General features: G+C 43.5%; 1 long non-coding RNA gene across 2 annotated transcripts in view; it reads left to right on the top strand.

The window, feature by feature from the left end:
- The window catches only part of LOC125963366 (uncharacterized), a 542137-nt gene that overhangs the window by 410752 nt on the left and 105594 nt on the right, over positions 1-25791 (top strand). For both annotated transcript variants that reach the window (XR_007475230.1, XR_007475231.1), the window contains exon 5: positions 1869-1950. This is a non-coding gene — a long non-coding RNA (uncharacterized LOC125963366). The remainder of the gene's footprint in view (positions 1-1868; positions 1951-25791) is intronic.

Raw genomic sequence — 25791 nt, 5'->3', positions numbered from 1 at the left:
GTCAGCTACATTCTTAGGCGTTTAATATGGGGTGTTGAGCCCATTTCGTTGAGCAAGGAGTAGCTCTTGTCTATTCCATATTTGGCTTACGGAACTTTATCTGTGCTCATTTCAATCTCTGGTTTTATGCAGCACCCCAACTCACCTTTCCCCTTAAGCAAGCATAAGTTGATTTTCTACATTTGAGACCCTGTTCTGTTTTGTAATCCAGTTCCTGTGTAGCCAAGTTTACATTCCGTGTATTAGTGATAACTTATGATGTTTCTTTTTCTCTGTGAATTATTTCAGTTAGAATCATCATAGCTGAATCCACTCATTATGCTGCTACGGGCCTGATGACATAGATTTCATTGCTGAGTATTATTGAATTGTACGTATGTACCACAACTTCTTTATCCATTTTTCGCTTTCTGCGATATTGAACTTGTAGCGTAAACGAGGTTCTTGTAAACAGAGCCGTCCGAAACTTTGGGGGGGCTGTGTCTTTTTGATTTTAATTTCCCTAAGCTATAGGACCATAAGTGGAAGTGCCCTAGGCTCTGTTGCTTTGTTGTTTAGATGTTTAACCAAAAACCATACACTTCTCTCGAGTGGCTGCTGGCAATTTACATCCTGCCCATCAGCATAACAAGGCTCCCAGTTCTCCATGGCCTGTCCTGCCTTTCTGGATTTTACACTTTATTCAGATGGCCCTTTTGCCCGGAGGGAAGTGAGACTTCATTGTAGTGCACATTTCCTTTGCAAGCTTGCTTGGTTGGCCAAAAAGGGCGTATGCGTTTTTTCCTGAATATATTCAGGAAAAAACGCATATGCCCTTTTTGGCCAAGTTCATCATATTCGACGTTCTGCCTCTTTTCCTATGCTTTAAATGCAATTCCAGTCTACCTCCTGAAATCGGTTTCCTGAAATTCTGCCCCGCTTTCAAGTCCTCTTGGCAGCCTTACTTCAGTATATTTTTGGACGATAGCTGTCATTTATAACTCTGCAGGTTTGTGAATTACAGTGCCCCTGAGCTCCTTTCTTCACCTCGCTTTCTTGTGAGCTGGCCGCAACACCGCGGGATTGCTTCAGGCCCTAATCTGGTTCCGGCACGGCACGCTGAGCCTTTGGTTAATTCTTCTTCCTGGTGGGAAATGAGAGTTAAATTTGCCCGTCCAGACACCTCCAGCTAGTCTCTCATTGGTTCTCCCTGTTCCTGTTCATCTTCCGCAGAAATTGCAAACTGGGGTAAACAGTAGGTTAAAGGCAATGACTCTCCAAGTCGGGAGAGTGTTAGTTGAGCATCTGGAATGTTGCACCCGAGTACCAGGGGACGAAAACTGAGATATATTTGAACACGTGTCCCTATCTCACGGCTGATCATACTCTGGGTTCCACATGCATGTTTTAGCTGAAGGAAGAATCCCTTAAACCTGGAGAGTTGAGACCCGTGGAATGGGTACCATGCAATATGACTTCAAAGGGTCTTCATTTGCTCACCGAACCTCTCCAATCCTATCACTGCTGCGTTTATGCCCCTGTACACATGCTTGATTCTCTTTTGGAGACATAGCAATCCATAGGTTTTAAGATACTTACTAGTCAGGTACATTCTTAGGCGTTTTATATGGGGTGTTGAGTCCATTTCGTTGAGCAAGGAGTAGCTCTTGTCTATTACATATTTGGCTAAAGGAACTTTATCTGTGCTCATTTCAATCTCTGGTTTTATGCAGCACCCCAACTCACCTTTCCCCTTAAGCAAGCATAAGTTGGTTTTCTAAATTTGAGATCTTGTTCTGTTTTGCAATCCAGTTCCTGTGTAGCCAAGTTTACATTCCGTGTATTAGTGATATCTTATGATGTTTCTTTTTCTGTGTGACTTATTTCAGTTAGAATCATCATACCTGAATCCACTCATTGTGCTGCTACGGGCCTGATGACATAGATTTCATTGCTGAGTGATATTGCATTGTACGTAAATACCACGAGTTCTTTATCCAGTTTTCACTTTCTGCGATATTGAACTTGTACCGTAAATGAGGTTCTTGTAAACAGAGCTGTCCCAAACTTTGGGTTGGCTGTGTCTTTTTGATTTTAATTTCCCTAAGCTATAGGACCATAAGTGGAAGTGCCCTAGGCTCTGTTGCTTTGTTTTTTAGATGTTTCAGGAAACACCATACACTTCTCCCGAGTGGCTGTTGGCAATTTACATCCCGCCCAACAGCATAACAAGGCTCCCAGTTCTCCATGGCCTGTCCTGCCTTTCTGGATTTTACACTTTTTTCAGATGGCCCTTTTGACCGGGGGGAATTGAGACTTCATTGTAGTGCAGATATCCTTTGCAAGCTTGCTTGGTTGGCCAAAAAGTGCGTATGCATTTTTTCCTGAATATATTCAGAAAAAAACGCATACGCCCTTTTTGGCCAAGTGCATCATTGTGGACGTTCTGCCTCTTTTCCTATGCTTTAAATGCAATTCCAGTCTACCTCCTGAAATCGGTTTCCTGTAATTCTGCCCCGCTTTCAAGTCCTCTTGGCAGCCTTACTTCAGTATATTTTTGGACGATAGCTGTCATTTATAACTCTGCAGGTTTGTGAATTACAGTGCCCCTGAGCTCCTTTCTTCAACTCGCTCTCTTGTGAGCTGGCCACAACACCGCAGGATTGCTTCAGGCCCTAATCTGGTTCCGGCACGGCACGCTGAGCCTTTGGTTCATTCCTCTTCCTGGTGGGAAATGAGAGTTAAATTTGCCCGTCCAGACACCTCCATCTAGTCTCTCATTGTTTCTCCCTATTCCTGGAAATCTTCCGCAGAAATTGTAAACTGGGCCAAACAGGAGGTTATAGGCACTGACTCTCCAATTCGGGAGAGTGTTAGTAAAGCGTCTGGAATATTTCACCCGAGTACCAGGTGTCAAAAACTGAGACATATTTGAACACGTCTCCCGATCACATGGTGGATCATACTCTGGGTTCCACATGCATTGTTTAGCTGAAGGAAGAATCCCTTAAACCTGGAGAGTTGAGACCCGTGGAATGGGTACCATGCAATATGACTTCAAAGGGTCTTCATTTGCTCACCGAACCTCTCCAAACCTATCACTGCTGCGTTTATGCCCCTGGAGGCATGCTTCATTCTCTTTCGGAGACATAGCAATCCATAGGTTTTAAGATACTTACTAGTCAGGTACATTCTTAGGCGTTTAATATGGGGTGTTGAGTCCATTTCGTTGAGCAAGGAGTAGCTCTTGTCTATTACATATTTGGCTTAAGGAACTTTATCTGTGCTCATTTCAATCTCTGGTTTTATGCAGCACCCCAACTCACCTTTCCCCTTAAGCAAGCATAAGTTGGTTTTCTAAATTTGAGATCTTGTTCTGTTTTGCAATCCAGTTCCTGTGTAGCCAAGTTTACATTCCGTGTATTAGTGATATCTTATGATGTTTCTTTTTCTGTGTGAGTTATTTCAGTTAGAATCATCATACCTGAATCCACTCATTATACTGCTACGGGCCTGATGACATAGATTTCATTGCTGAGTGATATTGCATTGTACGTAAGTACCACAACTTCTTTATCCATTTTTCGCTTTCTGCGATATTGAACTTTTACCGTAAACGAGGTTCTTGTAAACAGAGCCATTCCAAACTTTGGGGTGGCTGTGTCTTTTTGATTTTAATTTCCCTAAGCTATAGGAACATAAGTGGAAGTGCCCTAGGCTCTGTTGTTTTTTTTTTAGATGTTTCAGGAAACACCATACACTTCTCCCGAGTGGCTGTTGGCAATTTACATCCCGCCCATCAGCATAGTAATGCTCCCAGTTCTCCATGGCCTGTCCTGCATTTCTGGATTTTACACTTTTTTCAGATGGCCCTTTTGACCGGGCGGAAGTGAGACTTCATTGTAGTGCAGATTTCCTTTGCAAGCTTGCTTGGTTGGCCAAAAAGGGCGTATGAGTTTTTTCCTGAATATATTCAGGAAAAAACACATACGCCCTTTTTGGCCAAGTGCATCATTGTCGACATTCTGCCTCTTTTCCTATGTTTTAAATGCAATTCCAGTCTACCTCCTGAAATCGGTTTCCTACAATTCTTCCACGCTTTCAAGTCCTCTTGGCAGGCTTACTTCAGTATATTTTTGGACGATAGCTGTCATTTATAACTCTGCATGTTTGTGAATTACAGTGCCCCTGAGCTCCTTTCTTCAACTCGCTTTCTTGTGAGCTGGGCGCAACACCGCAGGATTGGTTCAGTCCCTAATCTGGTTCCAGCACGGCACGCTGAGCCTTTGGTTAATTCCTCTTCCTGGTGGGACATGAGAGTTAAATTTGCCCGTCTAGACACCTCCAGCTAGTCTCTCATTGGTTCTCCCTATTCCTGTTCATCTTCCACAGAAATTGCAAACTGGGCGAAACAGGAGGTTAAAGGCACTGACTCTCTAAGTCCGGAGAGTGTTAGTAAAGCGTCTGGAATGCTGCACCCGAGTACCAGGGGATGAGAACTGAGACATATTGGAACACGTCTCCCGATCTCACGGTTGATCATACTCTGGGTTTCACATGCATGTTTAGCTGAAGGAAGAATCCCTTAAACCTGGAGAGTTGAGACCCGTGGAATGGGTACCATGCAATATGACTTCAAAGGGTCTTCGTTTGCTCACCGAACCTCTCCAATCCTATCACTGCTGCGTTTATGCCCCTGTACACATGCTTGATTCTCTTTCGGAGACGTAGCAATCCATAGGTTTTAAGATACTTACTAGTCAGGTACATTCTTAGGCGTTTAATATGGGGTGTTGAGTCCATTTCGTTGAACAAGGAGTAGCTCTTGTCTGTTACATATTTGGCTTAAGGAACTTTATCTGTGCTCATTTCAATCTCTGGTTTTATGCAGCACCCCAACTCACCTTTCCCCTTAAGCAAGCATAAGTTGGTTTTCTACATTTGAGACCCTGTTCTGTTTTGTAATCCAGTTCCTGTGTAGCCAAGTTTACATTCCGTGTATTAGTGATATCTTATGATGTTTCTTTTTCTGTGTGACTTATTTCAGTTAGAATCATCATACCTGAATCCACTCATTATGCTGCTACGGGCCTGATGACATAGATTTCATTGCTGAGTGATATTGCATTGTACGTAAGTACCACAACTTCTTTATCCATTTTTCGCTTTCTGCGATATTGAACTTGTACCGTAAAGGAGGTTCTTGTAAACAGAGACATTCCAAACTTTGGGGTGGCTGTGTCTTTTTGATTTTAATTTCCCTATGCTATAGGACCATAAGTGGAAGTGCCCTAGGCTCTGTTGTTTTTTTTTTTAGATGTTTCAGGAAACACCATAGACTTCTCCCGAGTGGCTGTTGGCAATTTACATCCCGCCCAACAGCATAACAAGGCTCCCAGTTCTCCATGGCCTGTCCTGCCTTTCTGGATTTTACACTTTTTTCAGATGGCCCTTTTGACAGGGGGGAAGTGAGACTTCATTGTAGTGCAGATTTCCTTTGCAAGCTTGCTTGGTTGGCCAAAAAGGGCGTATGAGTTTTTTCCTGAATATATTCAGGGAAAAACACATACGCCCTTTTTGGCCAATTGCATCATTGTCGAAGTTCTGCCTCTTTTCCTATGTTTTAAATGCAATTCCAGTCTACCTCCTGAAATCGGTTTCCTGCAATTCTTCCCCGCTTTCAAGTCCTCTTGGCAGGCTTACTTCAGTATATTTTTGGACGATAGCTGTCATTTATAACTCTGCATGTTTGTGAATTACAGTGCCCCTGAGCTCCTTTCTTCAACCCGCTTTCTTGTGAGCTGGGCGCAACACCGCAGGATTGCTTCAGTCCCTAATCTTGTTCCAGCATGGCACGCTGAGCCTTTGGTTAATTCCTCTTCCTGGTGGGAAATGAGAGTTAAATTTGCCCGTCTAGACACCTCCAGCTAGTCTCTCATTGGTTCTCCCTATTCCTGTTCATATTCCACAGAAATTGCAAACTGGGCCAAACAGGAGGTTAAAGGCACTGACTCTCCAAGTCCGGAGAGTGTTAGTAAAGCGTCTGGAATGCTGCACCCGAGTACCAGGGGACGAGAACTGAGACATATTGGAACACGTCTCCCGATCACAGAGTTGATCATACTCTGGGTTCCAGAAGCATGTTTTAGCTGAAGGAAGAATCCCTTAAACCTGGAGAGTTGAGACCCGTGGAATGGGTACCATGCAATATGACTTCAAAGGGTCTTCATTTGCTCACCGAACCTCTCCAATCCTATCACTGCTGCGTTTATGCCCCTGTAAACACGCTTGATTCTCTTTCGGAGACATAGCAGTCCATAGGTTTTAAGATACTTACTAGTCAGGTACAGTTTTTGGGGTTTAATATGGGGTGTTGAGTCCATTTCGTTGAGCAAGGAGTAGCTCTTGTCTATTAAATATTTGGCTTAAGGGACTTTATCTGTGCTCATTTCAATCTCTGGTTTTATCCAGCACCCCAACTCACCTTTCCCCTTAAGCAAGCATAAGTTGGTTTTCTAAATTTGAGACCCTGTTCTGTTTCGTAATGCAGTTCCTGTGTAGCCAAGTTTACATTCCGTGTATTAGTGATATCTTATTATGTTTCTTTTTCTGTGTGACTTATTTCAGTTAGAATCATCATACCTGAATCCACTCATTATGCTGCTATGGGCCTGATGACATAGATTTCATTGCTGAGTGATATTGCATTGTACGTAAGTACCACAACTTCTTTATCCATTTTTCAATTTCTGTGATATTGAACTTGTACCGTAAACGAGGTTTTTGTAAACACAGCCGTCCCAAACTTTGGGGTGGCTGTGTCTTTTTGATTTTAATTTCCCTAAGCTATAGGACCGTAAGTGGAAGTGCCCTAGGCTCTGTTGCTTTGCTTTTTAGATGTTTCAGGAAACACCATAGACTTCTCCCGAGTGGCTGTTGGCCATTTACATCCCGCCCATCAGCATAACAAGGCTCCCAGTTCTCCATGGCCTGTCCTGCCTTTCTGGATTTTACACTTTTTCAGATGGCCCTTTTGACCGGAGGGAAGTGAGACTTCATTGTAGTGCAGATTTCCTTTGCAAGCTTGCTTGGTTGGCCAAAAAGGGCGTATGCGTTTTTTCCTGAATATATTCAGGAAAAAACGCATACGCCCTTTTTGGCCAAGTGCATCATTGTCGACGTTCTGCCTCTTTTCCTATGCTTTAAATGCAATTCCAGTCTACCTCCTGAAATCGGTTTATTGCAATTCTGCCTCGCTTTCAAGTCCTCTTGGCAAGCTTACTTCAGTATATTTTTGGATGATAGCTGTCATTTATAACTCTGCAGGTTTGTGAATTACAGTGCCCCTGAGCTCCTTTCTTCAACTCGCTTTCTTGTGAGCTGGCCGCAACACCGCAGGATTGCTTCAGGCCCTAATCTGGTTCCGGCACGGCACGCTGAGCCTTTGGTTAATTCCTCTTCCTGGTGGGAAATGAGAGTTAAATTTGCCCGTCCAGAAACCTCCAGCTAGTCTCTCATTGGTTCTCCCTATTCCTGTTCATCTTCCACAGAAATTGCAAACTGGGCCAAACAGGAGGTTAAAGGCACTGACTCTCCAAGTCGGGAGAGTATTAGTAAAGCGTCTGGAATGCTGCACCCGAGTACCAGGGGACGAGAACTGAGACATATTGGAACACGTCTCCTGATCACACAGTTGATCATACTCTGGGTTCCACATGCATGTTTTAGCTGAAGGAAGAATCCGTTAAACCTGGAGAGTTGAGACCCGTGGAATGGGTACCATGCAATATGACTTCAAAGGGTCTTCATTTGCTCAGCGAACCTCTCCAATCCTATCACTGCTGCGTTTATACCCCTGTACACACGCTTGATTCTCTTTCGGAGACATAGCAATCCATAGGTTTTAAGATACTTACTAGTCAGGTACATTTTTAGGCGTTTAATATGGGGTGTTGAGCCCATTTCATTGAGCAAGGAGTAGCTCTTGTCCATTCCATATTTGGCTTAAGGAACTTTATCTGTGCTCATTTCAATCTCTGGTTTTATGCAGCACGCCAACTCACCATTCCCCTTAAGCAAGCATATGTTGGTTTTCTACATTTGAGACCCTGTTCTGTTTTGTAATCCCGTTCCTGTGTAGCCAAGTTTACATTCCGTGTATTAGTGATATCTTATGATGTTTCTTTTTCTGTGTGACTTATTTCAGTTAGAATCATCATACCTGAATCCACTCATTATGCTGCTACGGGCCTGATGACATAGATTTCATTGCTGAGTGATATTGCATTGTACGTAAGTACCACAACTTCTTTATCCATTTTTCGCTTTCTGCGATATTGAACTTGTACCGTAAAGGAGGTTCTTGTAAACAGAGACATTCCAAACTTTGGGGTGGCTGTGTCTTTTTGATTTTAATTTCCCTATGCTATAGGACCATAAGTGGAAGTGCCCTAGGCTCTGTTGTTTTTTTTTTTAGATGTTTCAGGAAACACCATAGACTTCTCCCGAGTGGCTGTTGGCAATTTACATCCCACCCATCAGCATAACAAGGCTCCCAGTTCTCCATGGCCTGTCCTGCCTTTCTGGATTTTACACTTTTTTCAGATGGCCCTTTTGACCGGGGGGAAGTGAGACTTCATTGTAGTGCAGATTTCCTTTGCAAGCTTGCTTGGTTGGCCAAAAAGGGCGTATGAGTTTTTTCCTGAATATATTCAGGGAAACACACATACGCCCTTTTTGGCCAAGTGCATCATTGTCGAAGTTTTGCCTCTTTTCCTATGCTTTCAATGCAATTCCAGTCTACCTCCTGAAATCGGTTTCCTGCAATTCTTCCCCGCTTTCAAGTCCTCTTGGCAGCCTTACTTCAGTATATTTTTGGATGATAGCTGTCATTTATAACTCTGCAGGTTTGTGAATTACAGTGCCCCTGAGCTCCTTTCTTCAACTCGCTTTCTTGTGAGCTGGCCGCAACACCGCAGGATTGCTTCAGGCCCTAATCTGGTTCCAGCACGGCACGCTGAGCCTTTGGTTAATTCCTCTTCCTGGTGGGAAATGAGAGTTAAATTTGCCCGTCCAGACACCTCCAGCTAGTCTCTCATTGGTTCTCCCTATTCCTGTTCATCTTCCGCAGAAATTGCAAACTGGGCCAAACAGGAGGTTAAAGACACTGACTCTCCAAGTCGGGAGAGTGTTAGTAAAGCGTCTGGAAAGTTGCACCCGAGTACCAGGGGACGAGAACTGAGACATATTTGAACACGTCTCCCGATCACAGAGTTGATCATACTCTGGGTTCCAGAAGCATGTTTTAGCTGAAGGAAGAATCCCTTAAACCTGGAGAGTTGAGACCCGTGGAATGGGTACCATGCAATATGACTTCAAAGGGTCTTCATTTGCTCACCGAACCTCTCCAATCCTATCACTGCTGCGTTTATGCCCCTGTAAACACACTTGATTCTCTTTCGGAGACATAGCAATCCATAGGTTTTAAGATACTTACTAGTCAGGTACAGTTTTAGGGGTTTAATATGGGGTGTTGAGTCCATTTCGTTGAGCAAGGAGTAGCTCTTGTCTATTAAATATTTGGCTTAAGGGACTTTATCTGTGCTCATTTCAATCTCTGGTTTTATCCAGCACCCCAACTCACCTTTCCCGTTAAGCAAGCATAAGTTGGTTTTCTAAATTTGAGACCCTGTTCTGTTTCGTAATGAAGTTCCTGTGTAGCCAAGTTTATATTCCGTGTATTAGTGATATCTTATTATGTTTCTTTTTCTGTGTGACTTATTTCAGTTAGAATCATCATACCTGAATCCACTCATTATGCTGCTACGGGCCTGATGACATAGATTTCATTGCTGAGTGATATTGCATTGTACGTAATTACCACAACTTCTTTATCCATTTTTCAATTTCTGTGATATTGAACTTGTACCGTAAACGAGGTTTTTGTAAACACAGCCGTCCCAAACTTTGGGGTGGCTGTGTCTTTTTGATTTTAATTCCCTAAGCTATAGGACCGTAAGTGGAAGTGCCCTAGGCTCTGTTGCTTTGCTTTTTAGATGTTTCAGGAAACACCATACACTTCTCCCGAGTGGCTGTTGGCCATTTACATCCCGCCCATCAGCATAACAAGGCTCCCAGTTCTCCATGGCCTGTCCTGCCTTTCTGGATTTTACACTTTTTTCAGATGGCCCTTTTGACCGGAGGGAAGTGAGACTTCATTGTAGTGCAGATTTCCTTTGCAAGCTTGCTTGGTTGGCCAAAAAGGGCGTATGTGTTTTTTCCTGAATATATTCAGGAAAAAACGCATACGCCCTTTTTGGCCAAGTGCATCATTGTCGACGTTCTGCCTCTTTTCCTATGCTTTAAATGCAATTCCAGTCTACCTCCTGAAATCGGTTTACTGCAATTCTGCCTCGCTTTCAAGTCCTCTTGGCAAGCTTACTTCAGTATATTTTTGGATGATAGCTGTCATTTATAACTCTGCAGGTTTGTGAATTACAGTGCCCCTGAGCTCCTTTCTTCAACTCGCTTTCTTGTGAGCTGGCCGCAACACCGCAGGATTGCTTCAGGCCCTAATCTGGTTCCGGCACGGCACGCTGAGCCTTTGGTTAATTCCTCTTCCTGGTGGGAAATGAGAGTTAAATTTGCCCGTCCAGAAACCTCCAGCTAGTCTCTCATTGGTTCTCCCTATTCCTGTTCATCTTCCACAGAAATTGCAAACTGGGCCAAACAGGAGGTTAAAGGCACTGACTCTCCAAGTCGGGAGAGTATTAGTAAAGCGTCTGGAATGCTGCACCCGAGTACCAGGGGACGAGAACTGAGACATATTGGAACACGTCTCCTGATCACACAGTTGATCATACTCTGGGTTCCACATGCATGTTTTAGCTGAAGGAAGAATCCGTTAAACCTGGAGAGTTGAGACCCGTGGAATGGGTACCATGCAATATGACTTCAAAGGGTCTTCATTTGCTCACCGAACCTCTCCAATCCTATCACTGCTGCGTTTATGCCCCTGTACACACGCTTGATTCTCTTTCGGAGATATAGCAATCCATAGGTTTTAAGATACTTACTAGTCAGGTACATTTTTAGGCGTTTAATATGGGGTGTTGAGCCCATTTCATTGAGCAAGGAGTAGCTCTTGTCTATTCCATATTTGGCTTAAGGAACTTTATCTGTGCTCATTTCAATCTCTGGTTTTATGCAGCACCCCAACTCACCTTTCCCCTTAAGCAAGCATATGTTTGTTTTCTACATTTGAGACCCTGTTCTGTTTTGTAATCCAGTTCCTGTGTAGCCAAGTTTACATTCCGTGTATTAGTGATATCTTATGATGTTTCTTTTTCTGTGTGACTTATTTCAGTTAGAATCATCATACCTGAATCCACTCATTATGCTGCTACGGGCCTGATGACATAGATTTCATTGCTGAGTGATATTGCATTGTACGTAAGTACCACAACTTCTTTATCCATTTTTCGCTTTCTGCGATATTGAACTTGTACCGTAAAGGAGGTTCTTGTAAACAGAGACATTCCAAACTTTGGGGTGGCTGTGTCTTTTTGATTTTAATTTCCCTATGCTATAGGACCATAAGTGGAAGTGCCCTAGGCTCTGTTGTTTTTTTTTTAGATGTTTCAGGAAACACCATAGACTTCTCCCGAGTGGCTGTTGGCAATTTACATCCCGCCCATCAGCATAACAAGGCTCCCAGTTCTCCATGGCCTGTCCTGCCTTTCTGGATTTTACACTTTTTTCAGATGGCCCTTTTGACCGGGGGGAAGTGAGACTTCATTGTAGTGCAGATTTCCTTTGCAAGCTTGCTTGGTTGGCCAAAAAGGGCGTATGAGTTTTTTCCTGAATATATTCAGGGAAAAACACATACGCCCTTTTTGGCCAAGTGCATCATTGTCGAAGTTCTGCCTCTTTTCCTATGCTTTCAATGCAATTCCAGTCTACCTCCTGAAATCGGTTTCCTGCAATTCTGCCCCGCTTTCAAGTCCTCTTGGCAGCCTTACTTCAGTATATTTTTGGATGATAGCTGTCATTTATAACTCTGCAGGTTTGTGAATTACAGTGCCCCTGAGCTCCTTTCTTCAACTCGCTTTCTTGTGAGCTGGCCGCAACACCGCAGGATTGCTTCAGGCCCTAATCTGGTTCCAGCACGGCACGCTGAGCCTTTGGTTAATTCCTCTTCCTGGTGGGAAATGAGAGTTAAATTTGCCCGTCCAGACACATCCAGCTAGTCTCTCATTGGTTCTCCCTATTCCTGTTCATCTTCCGCAGAAATTGCAAACTGGGCCAAACAGGAGGTTAAAGACACTGACTCTCCAAGTCGGGAGAGTGTTAGTAAAGCGTCTGGAATGTTGCACCCGAGTACCAGGGGACGAGAACTGAGACATATTTGAACACGTCTCCCGATCACAGAGTTGATCATACTCTGGGTTCCAGAAGCATGTTTTAGCTGAAGGAAGAATCCCTTAAACCTGGAGAGTTGAGACCCGTGGAATGGGTACCATGCAATATGACTTCAAAGGGTCTTCATTTGCTCACCGAACCTCTCCAATCCTATCACTGCTGCGTTTATGCCCCTGTAAACACACTTGATTCTCTTTCGGAGACATAGCAATCCATAGGTTTTAAGATACTTACTAGTCAGGTACAGTTTTAGGGGTTTAATATGCGGTGTTGAGTCCATTTTGTTGAGCAAGGAGTAGCTCTTGTCTATTAAATATTTGGCTTAAGGGACTTTATCTGTGCTCATTTCAATCTCTGGTTTTATCCAGCACCCCAACTCACCTTTCCCCTTAAGCAAGCATAAGTTGGTTTTCTAAATTTGAGACCCTGTTCTGTTTCGTAATGCAGTTCCTGTGTAGCCAAGTTTATATTCCGTGTATTAGTGATATCTTATTATGTTTCTTTTTCTGTGTGACTTATTTCAGTTAGAATCATCATACCTGAATCCACTCATTATGCTGCTACGGGCCTGATGACATAGATTTCATTGCTGAGTGATATTGCATTGTACGTAAGTACCACAACTTCTTTATCCATTTTTCAATTTCTGTGATATTGAACTTGTACCGTAAACGAGGTTTTTGTAAACACAGCCGTCCCAAACTTTGGGGTGGCTGTGTCTTTTTGATTTTAATTTCCCTAAGCTATAGGACCGTAAGTGGAAGTGCCCTAGGCTCTGTTGCTTTGCTTTTTAGATGTTTCAGGAAACACCATACACTTCTCCCGAGTGGCTGTTGGCCATTTACATCCCGCCCATCAGCATAACAAGGCTCCCAGTTCTCCATGGCCTGTCCTGCCTTTCTGGATTTTACACTTTTTCAGATGGCCCTTTTGACCGGAGGGAAGTGAGACTTCATTGTAGTGCAGATTTCCTTTGCAAGCTTGCTTGGTTGGCCAAAAAGGGCGTATGCGTTTTTTCCTGAATATATTCAGGAAAAAACGCATACGCCCTTTTTGGCCAAGTGCATCATTGTCGACGTTCTGCCTCTTTTCCTATGCTTTAAATGCAATTCCAGTCTACCTCCTGAAATCGGTTTATTGCAATTCTGCCTCGCTTTCAAGTCCTCTTGGCAAGCTTACTTCAGTATATTTTTGGATGATAGCTGTCATTTATAACTCTGCAGGTTTGTGAATTACAGTGCCCCTGAGCTCCTTTCTTCAACTCGCTTTCTTGTGAGCTGGCCGCAACACCGCAGGATTGCTTCAGGCCCTAATCTGGTTCCGGCACGGCACGCTGAGCCTTTGGTTAATTCCTCTTCCTGGTGGGAAATGAGAGTTAAATTTGCCCGTCCAGAAACCTCCAGCTAGTCTCTCATTGGTTCTCCCTGTTCCTGTTCATCTTCCACAGAAATTGCAAACTGGGCCAAACAGGAGGTTAAAGGCACTGACTCTCCAAGTCGGGAGAGTATTAGTAAAGCGTCTGGAATGCTGCACCCGAGTACCAGGGGACGAGAACTGAGACATATTGGAACACGTCTCCTGATCACACAGTTGATCATACTCTGGGTTCCACATGCATGTTTTAGCTGAAGGAAGAATCCGTTAAACCTGGAGAGTTGAGACCCGTGGAATGGGTACCATGCAATATGACTTCAAAGGGTCTTCATTTGCTCAGCGAACCTCTCCAATCCTATCACTGCTGCGTTTATACCCCTGTACACACGCTTGATTCTCTTTCGGAGACATAGCAATCCATAGGTTTTAAGATACTTACTAGTCAGGTACATTTTTAGGCGTTTAATATGGGGTGTTGAGCCCATTTCATTGAGCAAGGAGTAGCTCTTGTCCATTCCATATTTGGCTTAAGGAACTTTATCTGTGCTCATTTCAATCTCTGGTTTTATGCAGCACGCCAACTCACCATTCCCCTTAAGCAAGCATATGTTGGTTTTCTACATTTGAGACCCTGTTCTGTTTTGTAATCCCGTTCCTGTGTAGCCAAGTTTACATTCCGTGTATTAGTGATATCTTATGATGTTTCTTTTTCTGTGTGACTTATTTCAGTTAGAATCATCATACCTGAATCCACTCATTATGCTGCTACGGGCCTGATGACATAGATTTCATTGCTGAGTGATATTGCATTGTACGTAAGTACAACTTCTTTATCCATTTTTCGCTTTCTGCGATATTGAACTTGTACCGTAAAGGAGGTTCTTGTAAACAGAGACATTCCAAACTTTGGGGTGGCTGTGTCTTTTTGATTTTAATTTCCCTATGCTATAGGACCATAAGTGGAAGTGCCCTAGGCTCTGTTGTTTTTTTTTTTAGATGTTTCAGGAAACACCATAGACTTCTCCCGAGTGGCTGTTGCAATTTACATCCCACCCATCAGCATAACAAGGCTCCCAGTTCTCCATGGCCTGTCCTGCCTTTCTGGATTTTACACTTTTTTCAGATGGCCCTTTTGACCGGGGGGAAGTGAGACTTCATTGTAGTGCAGATTTCCTTTGCAAGCTTGCTTGGTTGGCCAAAAAGGGCGTATGAGTTTTTTCCTGAATATATTCAGGGAAACACACATACGCCCTTTTTGGCCAAGTGCATCATTGTCGAAGTTTTGCCTCTTTTCCTATGCTTTCAATGCAATTCCAGTCTACCTCCTGAAATCGGTTTCCTGCAATTCTTCCCCGCTTTCAAGTCCTCTTGGCAGCCTTACTTCAGTATATTTTTGGATGATAGCTGTCATTTATAACTCTGCAGGTTTGTGAATTACAGTGCCCCTGAGCTCCTTTCTTCAACTCGCTTTCTTGTGAGCTGGCCGCAACACCGCAGGATTGCTTAGGCCCTAATCTGGTTCCAGCACGGCACGCTGAGCCTTTGGTTAATTCCTCTTCCTGTGGGAAATGAGAGTTAAATTTGCCCGTCCAGACACCTCCAGCTAGTCTCTCATTGGTTCTCCCTATTCCTGTTCATCTTCCGCAGAAATTGCAAACTGGGCCAAACAGGAGGTTAAAGACACTGACTCTCCAAGTCGGGAGAGTGTTAGTAAAGCGTCTGGAAAGTTGCACCCGAGTACCAGGGGACGAGAACTGAGACATATTTGAACACGTCTCCCGATCACAGAGTTGATCATACTCTGGGTTCCAGAAGCATGTTTTAGCTGAAGGAAGAATCCCTTAAACCTGGAGAGTTGAGACCCGTGGAATGGGTACCATGCAATATGACTTCAAAGGGTCTTCATTTGCTCACCGAACCTCTCCAATCCTATCACTGCTGCGTTTATGCCCCTGTAAACACACTTGATTCTCTTTCGGAGACATAGCAATCCATAGGTTTTAAGATACTTACTAGTCAGGTACAGTTTTAGGGGTTTAATATGGGGTGTTGAGTCCATTTCGTTGAGCAAGGAGTAGCTCTTGTCTATTAAATATTTGGCTTAAGGGACTTTATCTGTGCTCATTTCAATCTCTGGTTTTATCCAGCACCCCAACTCACCTTTCCCGTTAAGCAAGCATAAGTTGGTTTTCTAAATTTGAGACCCTGTTCTGTTTCGTAATGAAGTTCCTGTGTAGCCAAGTTTATATTCCGTGTATTAGTGATATCTTATTATGTTTCTTTTTCTGTGTGACTTATTTCAGTTAGAATCATCATACCTGAATCCACTCATTATGCTGCTACGGGCCTGATGACATAGATTTCATTTGCTGAGTGATATTGCATTGTACGTAATTACCACAACTTCTTTATCCATTTTCAATTTCTGTGATATTGAACTTGTACCGTAAACGAGGTTTTTGTAAACACAGCCGTCCCAAACTTTGGGGTGGCTGTGTCTTTTTGATTTTAATTCCCTAAGCTATAGGACCGTAAGTGGAAGTGCCCTAGGCTCTGTTGCTTTGCTTTTTAGATGTTTCAGGAAACACCATACACTTCTCCCGAGTGGCTGTTGGCCATTTACATCCCGCCCATCAGCATAACAAGGCTCCCAGTTCTCCATGGCCTGTCCTGCCTTTCTGGATTTTACACTTTTTTCAGATGGCCCTTTTGACCGGAGGGAAGTGAGACTTCATTGTAGTGCAGATTTCCTTTGCAAGCTTGCTTGGTTGGCCAAAAGGGCGTATGCGTTTTTTCCTGAATATATTCAGGAAAAAACGCATACGCCCCTTTTTGGCCAAGTGCATCATTGTCGACGTTCTGCCTCTTTTCCTATGCTTTAAATGCAATTCCAGTCTACCTCCTGAAATCGGTTTACTGCAATTCTGCCTCGCTTTCAAGTCCTCTTGGCAAGCTTACTTCAGTATATTTTTGGATGATAGCTGTCATTTATAACTCTGCAGGTTTGTGAATTACAGTGCCCCTGAGCTCCTTTCTTCAACTCGCTTTCTTGTGAGCTGGCCGCAACACCGCAGGATTGCTTCAGGCCCTAATCTGGTTCCGGCACGGCACGCTGAGCCTTTGGTTAATTCCTCTTCCTGGTGGGAAATGAGAGTTAAATTTGCCCGTCCAGAAACCTCCAGCTAGTCTCTCATTGGTTCTCCCTATTCCTGTTCATCTTCCACAGAAATTGCAAACTGGGCCAAACAGGAGGTTAAAGGCACTGACTCTCCAAGTCGGGAGAGAGTATTAGTAAAGCGTCTGGAATGCTGCACCCGAGTACCAGGGGACGAGAACTGAGACATATTGGAACACGTCTCCTGATCACACAGTTGATCATACTCTGGGTTCCACATGCATGTTTTAGCTGAAGGAAGAATCCGTTAAACCTGGAGAGTTGAGACCCGTGGAATGGGTACCATGCAATATGACTTCAAAGGGTCTTCATTTGCTCACCGAACCTCTCCAATCCTATCACTGCTGCGTTTATGCCCCTGTACACACGCTTGATTCTCTTTCGGAGATATAGCAATCCATAGGTTTTAAGATACTTACTAGTCAGGTACATTTTTAGGCGTTTAATATGGGGTGTTGAGCCCATTTCATTGAGCAAGGAGTAGCTCTTGTCTATTCCATATTTGGCTAAGGAACTTTATCTGTGCTCATTTCAATCTCTGGTTTTATGCAGCACCCCAACTCACCTTTCCCCTTAAGCAAGCATATGTTTGTTTTCTACATTTGAGACCCTGTTCTGTTTTGTAATCCAGTTCCTGTGTAGCCAAGTTTACATTCCCATGTATTAGTGATATCTTATGATGTTTCTTTTTCTGTGTGACTTATTTCAGTTAGAATCATCATACCTGAATCCACTCATTATGCTGCTACGGGCCTGATGACATAGATTTCATTGCTGAGTGATATTGCATTGTACGTAAGTACCACAACTTCTTTATCCATTTTTCGCTTTCTGCGATATTGAACTTGTACCGTAAAGGAGGTTCTTGTAAACAGAGACATTCCAAACTTTGGGGTGGCTGTGTCTTTTTGATTTTAATTTCCCTATGCTATAGGACCATAAGTGGAAGTGCCCTAGGCTCTGTTGTTTTTTTTTTAGATGTTTCAGGAAACACCATAGACTTCTCCCGAGTGGCTGTTGGCAATTTACATCCCGCCCATCAGCATAACAAGGCTCCCAGTTCTCCATGGCCTGTCCTGCCTTTCTGGATTTTACACTTTTTTCAGATGGCCCTTTTGACCGGGGGGAAGTGAGACTTCATTGTAGTGCAGATTTCCTTTGCAAGCTTGCTTGGTTGGCCAAAAAGGGCGTATGAGTTTTTTCCTGAATATATTCAGGGAAAAACACATACGCCCTTTTTGGCCAAGTGCATCATTGTCGAAGTTCTGCCTCTTTTCCTATGCTTTCAATGCAATTCCAGTCTACCTCCTGAAATCGGTTTCCTGCAATTCTGCCCCGCTTTCAAGTCCTCTTGGCAGCCTTACTTCAGTATATTTTTGGATGATAGCTGTCATTTATAACTCTGCAGGTTTGTGAATTACAGTGCCCCTGAGCTCCTTTCTTCAACTCGCTTTCTTGTGAGCTGGCCGCAACACCGCAGGATTGCTTCAGGCCCTAATCTGGTTCCAGCACGGCACGCTGAGCCTTTGGTTAATTCCTCTTCCTGGTGGGAAATGAGAGTTAAATTTGCCCGTCCAGACACATCCAGCTAGTCTCTCATTGGTTCTCCCTATTCCTGTTCATCTTCCGCAGAAATTGCAAACTGGGCCAAACAGGAGGTTAAAGACACTGACTCTCCAAGTCGGGAGAGTGTTAGTAAAGCGTCTGGAATGTTGCACCCGAGTACCAGGGGACGAGAACTGAGACATATTTGAACACGTCTCCCGATCACAGAGTTGATCATACTCTGGGTTCCAGAAGCATGTTTTAGCTGAAGGAAGAATCCCTTAAACCTGGAGAGTTGAGACCCGTGGAATGGGTACCATGCAATATGACTTCAAAGGGTCTTCATTTGCTCACCGAACCTCTCCAATCCTATCACTGCTGCGTTTATGCCCCTGTAAACACACTTGATTCTCTTTCGGAGACATAGCAATCCATAGGTTTTAAGATACTTACTAGTCAGGTACAGTTTTAGGGGTTTAATATGCGGTGTTGAGTCCATTTTGTTGAGCAAGGAGTAGCTCTTGTCTATTAAATATTTGGCTTAAGGGACTTTATCTGTGCTCATTTCAATCTCTGGTTTTATCCAGCACCCCAACTCACCTTTCCCCTTAAGCAAGCATAAGTTGGTTTTCTAAATTTGAGACCCTGTTCTGTTTCGTAATGCAGTTCCTGTGTAGCCAAGTTTATATTCCGTGTATTAGTGATATCTTATTATGTTTCTTTTTCTGTGTGACTTATTTCAGTTAGAATCATCATACCTGAATCCACTCATTATGCTGCTACGGGCCTGATGACATAGATTTCATTGCTGAGTGATATTGCATTGTACGTAAGTACCACAACTTCTTTATCCATTTTTCAATTTCTGTGATATTGAACTTGTACCGTAAACGAGGTTTTTGTAAACACAGCCGTCCCAAACTTTGGGGTGGCTGTGTCTTTTTGATTTTAATTTCCCTAAGCTATAGGACCGTAAGTGGAAGTGCCCTAGGCTCTGTTGCTTTGCTTTTTAGATGTTTCAGGAAACACCATACACTTCTCCCGAGTGGCTGTTGGCCATTTACATCCCGCCCATCAGCATAACAAGGCTCCCAGTTCTCCATGGCCTGTCCTGCCTTTCTGGATTTTACACTTTTTTCAGATGGCCCTTTTGACCGGGGGGAAGTGAGACTTCATTGTAGTGCAGATTTCCTTTGCAAGCTTGCTTGGTTGGCCAAAAAGGGCGTATGCGTTTTTTCCTGAATATATTCAAGAAAAAACGCATACGCCCTTTTTGGCCAAGTGCATCATTGTCGACGTTCTGCCTCTTTTCCTATGCTTTAAATGCAATTCCAGTCTACCTCCTGAAATCGGTTTACTGCAATTCTGCCTCGCTTTCAAGTCCTCTTGGCAAGCTTACTTCAGTATATTTTTGGATGATAGCTGTCATTTATAACTCTGCAGGTTTGTGAATTACAGTGCCCCTGAGCTCCTTTCTTCAACTCGCTTTCTTGTGAGCTGGCCGCAACACCGCAGGATTGCTTCAGGCCCTAATCTGGTTCCGGCACGGCACGCTGAGCCTTTGGTTAATTCCTCTTCCTGGTGGGAAATGAGAGTTAAATTTGCCCGTCCAGAAACCTCCAGCTAGTCTCTCATTGGTTCTCCCTATTCCTGTTCATCTTCCACAGAAATTGCAAACTGGGCCAAACAGGAGGTTAAAGGCACTGACTCTCCAAGTCGGGAGAGTATTAGTAAAGCGTCTGGAATGCTGCACCCGAGTACCAGGGGACGAGAACTGAGACATATTGGAACACGTCTCCTGATCACACAGTTGATCATACTCTGGGTTCCACATGCATGTTTTAGCTGAAGGAAGAATCCGTTAAACATGGAGAGTTAAGACCCGTGGAATGGGTACCATGCAATATGACTTCAAAGGGTCTTCATTTGCTCAGCGAACCTCTCCAATCCTATCACTGCTGCGTTTATGCCCCTGTACACACGCTTGATTCTCTTTCGGAGACATAGCAATCCATAGGTTTTAAGATACTTACTAGTCAGGTACATTTTTAGGCGTTTAATATGGGGTGTTGAGCCCATTTCATTGAGCAAGGAGTAGCTCTTGTCTATTCCATATTTGGCTTAAGGAACTTTATCTGTGCTCATTTCAATCTCTGGTTTTATGCAGCACCCCAACTCACCTTTCCCCTTAAGCAAGCATATGTTGGTTTTCTACATTTGAGACCCTGTTCTGTTTTGTAATCCAGTTCCTGTGTAGCCAAGTTTACATTCCGTGTATTAGTGATATCTTATGATGTTTCTTTTTTGTGTGACTTATTTCAGTTAGAATCATCATACCTGAATCCACTCATTATGCTGCTATGGGCCTGATGACATAGATTTCATTGCTGAGTGATATTGCATTGTACGTAAGTACCACAACTTCTTTATCCATTTTTCGCTTTCTGCGATATTGAACTTGTACCGTAAAGGAGGTTCTTGTAAACAGAGACATTCCAAACTTTGGGGTGGCTGTGTCTTTTTGATTTTAATTTCCCTATGCTATCGGACCATAAGTGGAAGTGCCCTAGGCTCTGTTGTTTTTTTTTTAGATGTTTCAGGAAACACCATAGACTTCTCCCGAGTGGCTGTTGGCAATTTACATCCCGCCCATCAGCATAACAAGGCTCCCAGTTCTCCATGGCCTGTCCTGCCTTTCTGGATTTTACACTTTTTTCAGATGGCCCTTTTGACCGGGGGGAAGTGAGACTTCATTGTAGTGCAGATTTCCTTTGCAAGCTTGCTTGGTTGGCCAAAAAGGGCGTATGCGTTTTTTCCTGAATATATTCAGGGAAAAACACATACGCCCTTTTTGGCCAAGTGCATCATTGTCGACATTCTGCCTCTTTTCCTATGTTTTAAATGCAATTCCAGTCTACCTCCTGAAATCGGTTTCCTGCAATTCTTCCCCGCTTTCAAGTCCTCTTGGCAGCCTTACTTCAGTATATTTTTGGATGATAGCTGTCATTTATAACTCTGCAGGTTTGTGAATTACAGTGCCCCTGAGCTCCTTTCTTCAACTCGCTTTCTTGTGAGCTGGCCGCAACACCGCAGGATTGCTTCAGGCCCTAATCTGGTTCCAGCACGGCACGCTGAGCCTTTGGTTAATTCCTCTTCCTGGTGGGAAATGAGAGTTAAATTTGCCCGTCCAGACACCTCCAGCTAGTCTCTCATTGGTTCTCCCTATTCCTGTTCATCTTCCGCAGAAATTGCAAACTGGGCCAAACAGGAGTTTAAAGACACTGACTCTCCAAGTCGGGAGAGTGTTAGTAAAGCGTCTGGAATGTTGCACCCGAGTACCAGGGGACGAGAACTGAGACATATTTGAACACGTCTCCCGATCACAGAGTTGATCATACTCTGGGTTCCAGAAGCATGTTTTAGCTGAAGGAAGAATCCCTTAAACCTGGAGAGTTGAGACCCGTGGAATGGGTACCATGCAATATGACTTCAAAGGGTCTTCATTTGCTCACCGAACCTCTCCAATCCTATCACTGCTGCGTTTATGCCCCTGTAAACACGCTTGATTCTCTTTCGGAGACATAGCAATCCATAGGTTTTAAGATACTTACTAGTCAGGTACAGTTTTAGGGGTTTAATATGGGGTGTTGAGTCCATTTCGTTGAGCAAGGAGTAGCTCTTGTCTATTAAATATTTGGCTTAAGGGACTTTATCTGTGCTCATTTCAATCTCTGGTTTTATCCAGCACCCCAACTCACCTTTCCCCTTAAGCAAGCATAAGTTGGTTTTCTAAATTTGAGACCCTGTTCTGTTTCGTAATGCAGTTCCTGTGTAGCCAAGTTTACATTCCGTGTATTAGTGATATCTTATTATGTTTCTTTTTCTGTGTGACTTATTTCAGTTAGAATCATCATACCTGAATCCACTCATTATGCTGCTACGGGCCTGATGACATAGATTTCATTGCTGAGTGATATTGCATTGTACGTAAGTACCACAACTTCTTTATCCATTTTTCAATTTCTGTGATATTGAACTTGTACCGTAAACGAGGTTTTTGTAAACACAGCCGTCCCAAACTTTGGGGTGGCTGTGTCTTTTTGATTTTAATTTCCCTAAGCTATAGGACCGTAAGTGGAAGTGCCCTAGGCTCTGTTGCTTTGCTTTTTAGATGTTTCAGGAAACACCATACACTTCTCCCGAGTGGCTGTTGGCCATTTACATCCCGCCCATCAGCATAACAAGGCTCCCAGTTCTCCATGGCCTGTCCTGCCTTTCTGGATTTTACACTTTTTTCAGATGGCCCTTTTGACCGGGGGGAAGTGAGACTTCATTGTAGTGCAGATTTCCTTTGCAAGCTTGCTTGGTTGGCCAAAAAGGGCGTATGCGTTTTTTCCTGAATATATTCAGGAAAAAACGCATACGCCCTTTTTGGCCAAGTGCATCATTGTCGACGTTCTGCCTCTTTTCCTATGCTTTAAATGCAATTCCAGTCTACCTCCTGAAATCGGTTTACTGCAATTCTGCCTCGCTTTCAAGTCCTGTTGGCAAGCTCACTTCAGTATATTTTTGGATGATAGCTGTCATTTATAACTCTGCAGGTTTGTGAATTACAGTGCCCCTGAGCTCCTTTCTTCAACTCGCTTTCTTGTGAGCTGGCCGCAACACCGCAGGATTGCTTCAGGCCCTAATCTGGTTCCGGCACGGCACGCTGAGCCTTTGGTTAATTCCTCTTCCTGGTGGGAAATGAGAGTTAAATTTGCCCGTCCAGAAACCTCCAGCTAGTCTCTCATTGTTTCTCCCTATTCCTGTTCATCTTCCACAGAAATTGCAAACTGGGCCAAACAGGAGGTTAAAGGCACTGACTCTCCAAGTCGGGAGAGTATTAGTAAAGCGTCTGGAATGCTGCACCCGAGTACCAGGGGACGAGAACTGAGACATATTGGAACACGTCTCCTGATCACACAGTTGATCATACTCTGGGTTCCACATGCATGTTGTAGCTGAAGGAAGAATCTGTTAAACATGGAGAGTTGAGACCCGTGGAATGGGTACCATGCAATATGACTTCAAAGGGTCTTCATTTGCTCACCGAACCTCTCCAATCCTATCACTGCTGCGTTTATGCCCCTGTACACATGCTTGATTCTCTTTCGGAGACATAGCAATCCATAGGTTTTAAGATACTTACTAGTCAGGTACATTTTTACGCGTTTAATATGGGGTGTTGAGCCCATTTCATTGAGCAAGGAGTAGCTCTTGTCTATTCCATATTTGGCTTAAGGAACTTTATCTGTGCTCATTTCAATCTCTGGTTTTATGCCTCACCCCAACTCACCTTTCCCCTTAAGCAAGCATAAGTTGGTTTTCTACATTTGAGACCCTGTTCTGTTTTGTAATCCAGTTCCTGTTTAGCCAAGTTTACATTCTGTGTATTAGTGATATCTTATGATGTTTCTTTTTCTGTGTGACTTATTTCAGTTAGAATCATCATACCTGAATCCACTCATTATGCTGCTATGGGCCTGATGACATAGATTTCATTGCTGAGTGATATTTCATTGTACGTAAGTACCAAAACTTCTTTATCCATTTTTCACTTTCTGCGATATTGAACTTGTACCGTAAACAAGGTTCTTGTAAACAGAGCCGTCCCAAACTTTGGGGTGGCTGTGTCTTTTTGATTTTAATTTCCCTAAGCTATAGGACCATAAGTGGAAGTGCCCTAGGCTCTGTTGCTTTGCTTTTTAGATGTTTCAGGAAACACCATACACTTCTCCCAAGTGGCTGTTGGCAATTTACATCCCACCCATCAGCATAACAAGGCTCCCAGTTCTCCATGGCCTGTCCTGCCTTTCTGAATTTTACACTTTTTTCAGATGGCCCTTTGGACCGGGGGCAAGTGAGACTTCATTGTAGTGCAGCTTTCCTTTGCAAGCTTGCTTGTTTGGCCAAAAAGGGCGTATGCGTTTTTTCCTGAATATATTCAGGAAAAAACGCATACGCCCTTTTTGGCCAAGTGCATCATTGTCGAAGTTCTGCCTCTTTTCCTATGCTTTAAATGCAATTTCAGTCTACCTCCTGAAATCGGTTTCCTGCAATTCTGCCCCGCTTTCAAGTCCTCTTGGCAGCGTTAGTTCAGTATATTTTTGGACGATAGCTGTCATTTATAACTCTGCAGGTTTGTGAATTACAGTGCCCCTGAGCTCCTTTCTTCAACTCGTTTTCTTGTGAGCTGGCCGCAACACCGCAGGATTGCTTCAGGCCCTAATCTGGTACCTGCACGGTACTCTGAGCCTTTTGTTAATTCCTCTTCCTGGTGGGAAATGAGAGTTAAATTTGCCCGTCCAGACACCTCCAGCTAGTCTCTCATTGGTTCTCCCTATTCCTGTTCATCTTCCGCAGAAATTGCAAACTGGGCCAAACAGGAGGTTAAAGGCACTGACTCTCCAAGTTGGGAGAGTGTTAGTAAAGCGTCTGGAATGTTGCACCCGAGTACCAGGGGACGAAAACTGAGACATATTGGAACACGTCTCCCGATCACACGGTTGATCATACTCTGGGTTCCAGAAGCATGTTTTAGCTGAAGGAAGAATCCCTAAAACCTGGAGTGTTGAGACCCGTGGAATGGGTACCATGCAATATGACTTCAAAGGGTCTTCATTTACTCACTGAACCTCTCCAATCCTATCATTGCTGCGCTTATGGCCCTGTACACACGCTTGATTCTCTTTCAGAGATATAGCAATTGATAGGTTTTAGATACTTACTAGTCAGGTACATTCTTAGGCATTTAATATGGGGTGTTGAGTCCATTTCGTTGAGCAAGGAGTAGCATTGTCTATTACATATTTGGCTTAAGGAATTTTATCTGTGCTCATTTCAATCTCTGGTTTTATGCAGCACCCCAACTCACCTTTCCCCTTAAGCAAGCATAAGTTGGTTTTCTAAATTTGAGACCCTGTTCTGTTTTGGAATTCAGTACCTGTGTAGCCAAGTTTACATTCCGTGTATTAGTGATATCTTATGATGTTTCTTTTTCTGTGTGACTTATTTCAGTTAGAATCATCATACCTGAATCCACTCATTATGCTGCTACGGGCCTGATGACATAGATTTCATTGCTGAGTGATATTGCATTGTACGTAAGTACCACAACTTCTTTATCCATTTTTCGCTTTCTGCGATATTGAACTTGTACCATAAACAAGGTGCTTGTAAACAGAGCCGTCCCAAACTTTGGGGTGGCTGTGTCTTTTTGATTTTAATTTCCCTAAGCTATAGGACCGTAAGTGGAA

Source organism: Orcinus orca, unplaced genomic scaffold (assembly GCF_937001465.1).
Source record: "Orcinus orca unplaced genomic scaffold, mOrcOrc1.1 scaffold_47, whole genome shotgun sequence".
NCBI lineage: Eukaryota > Metazoa > Chordata > Mammalia > Artiodactyla > Delphinidae > Orcinus > Orcinus orca.
Note: the sequence above shows the minus strand (reverse complement) of the source record. Positions and strands in the feature narration are given on the sequence as shown.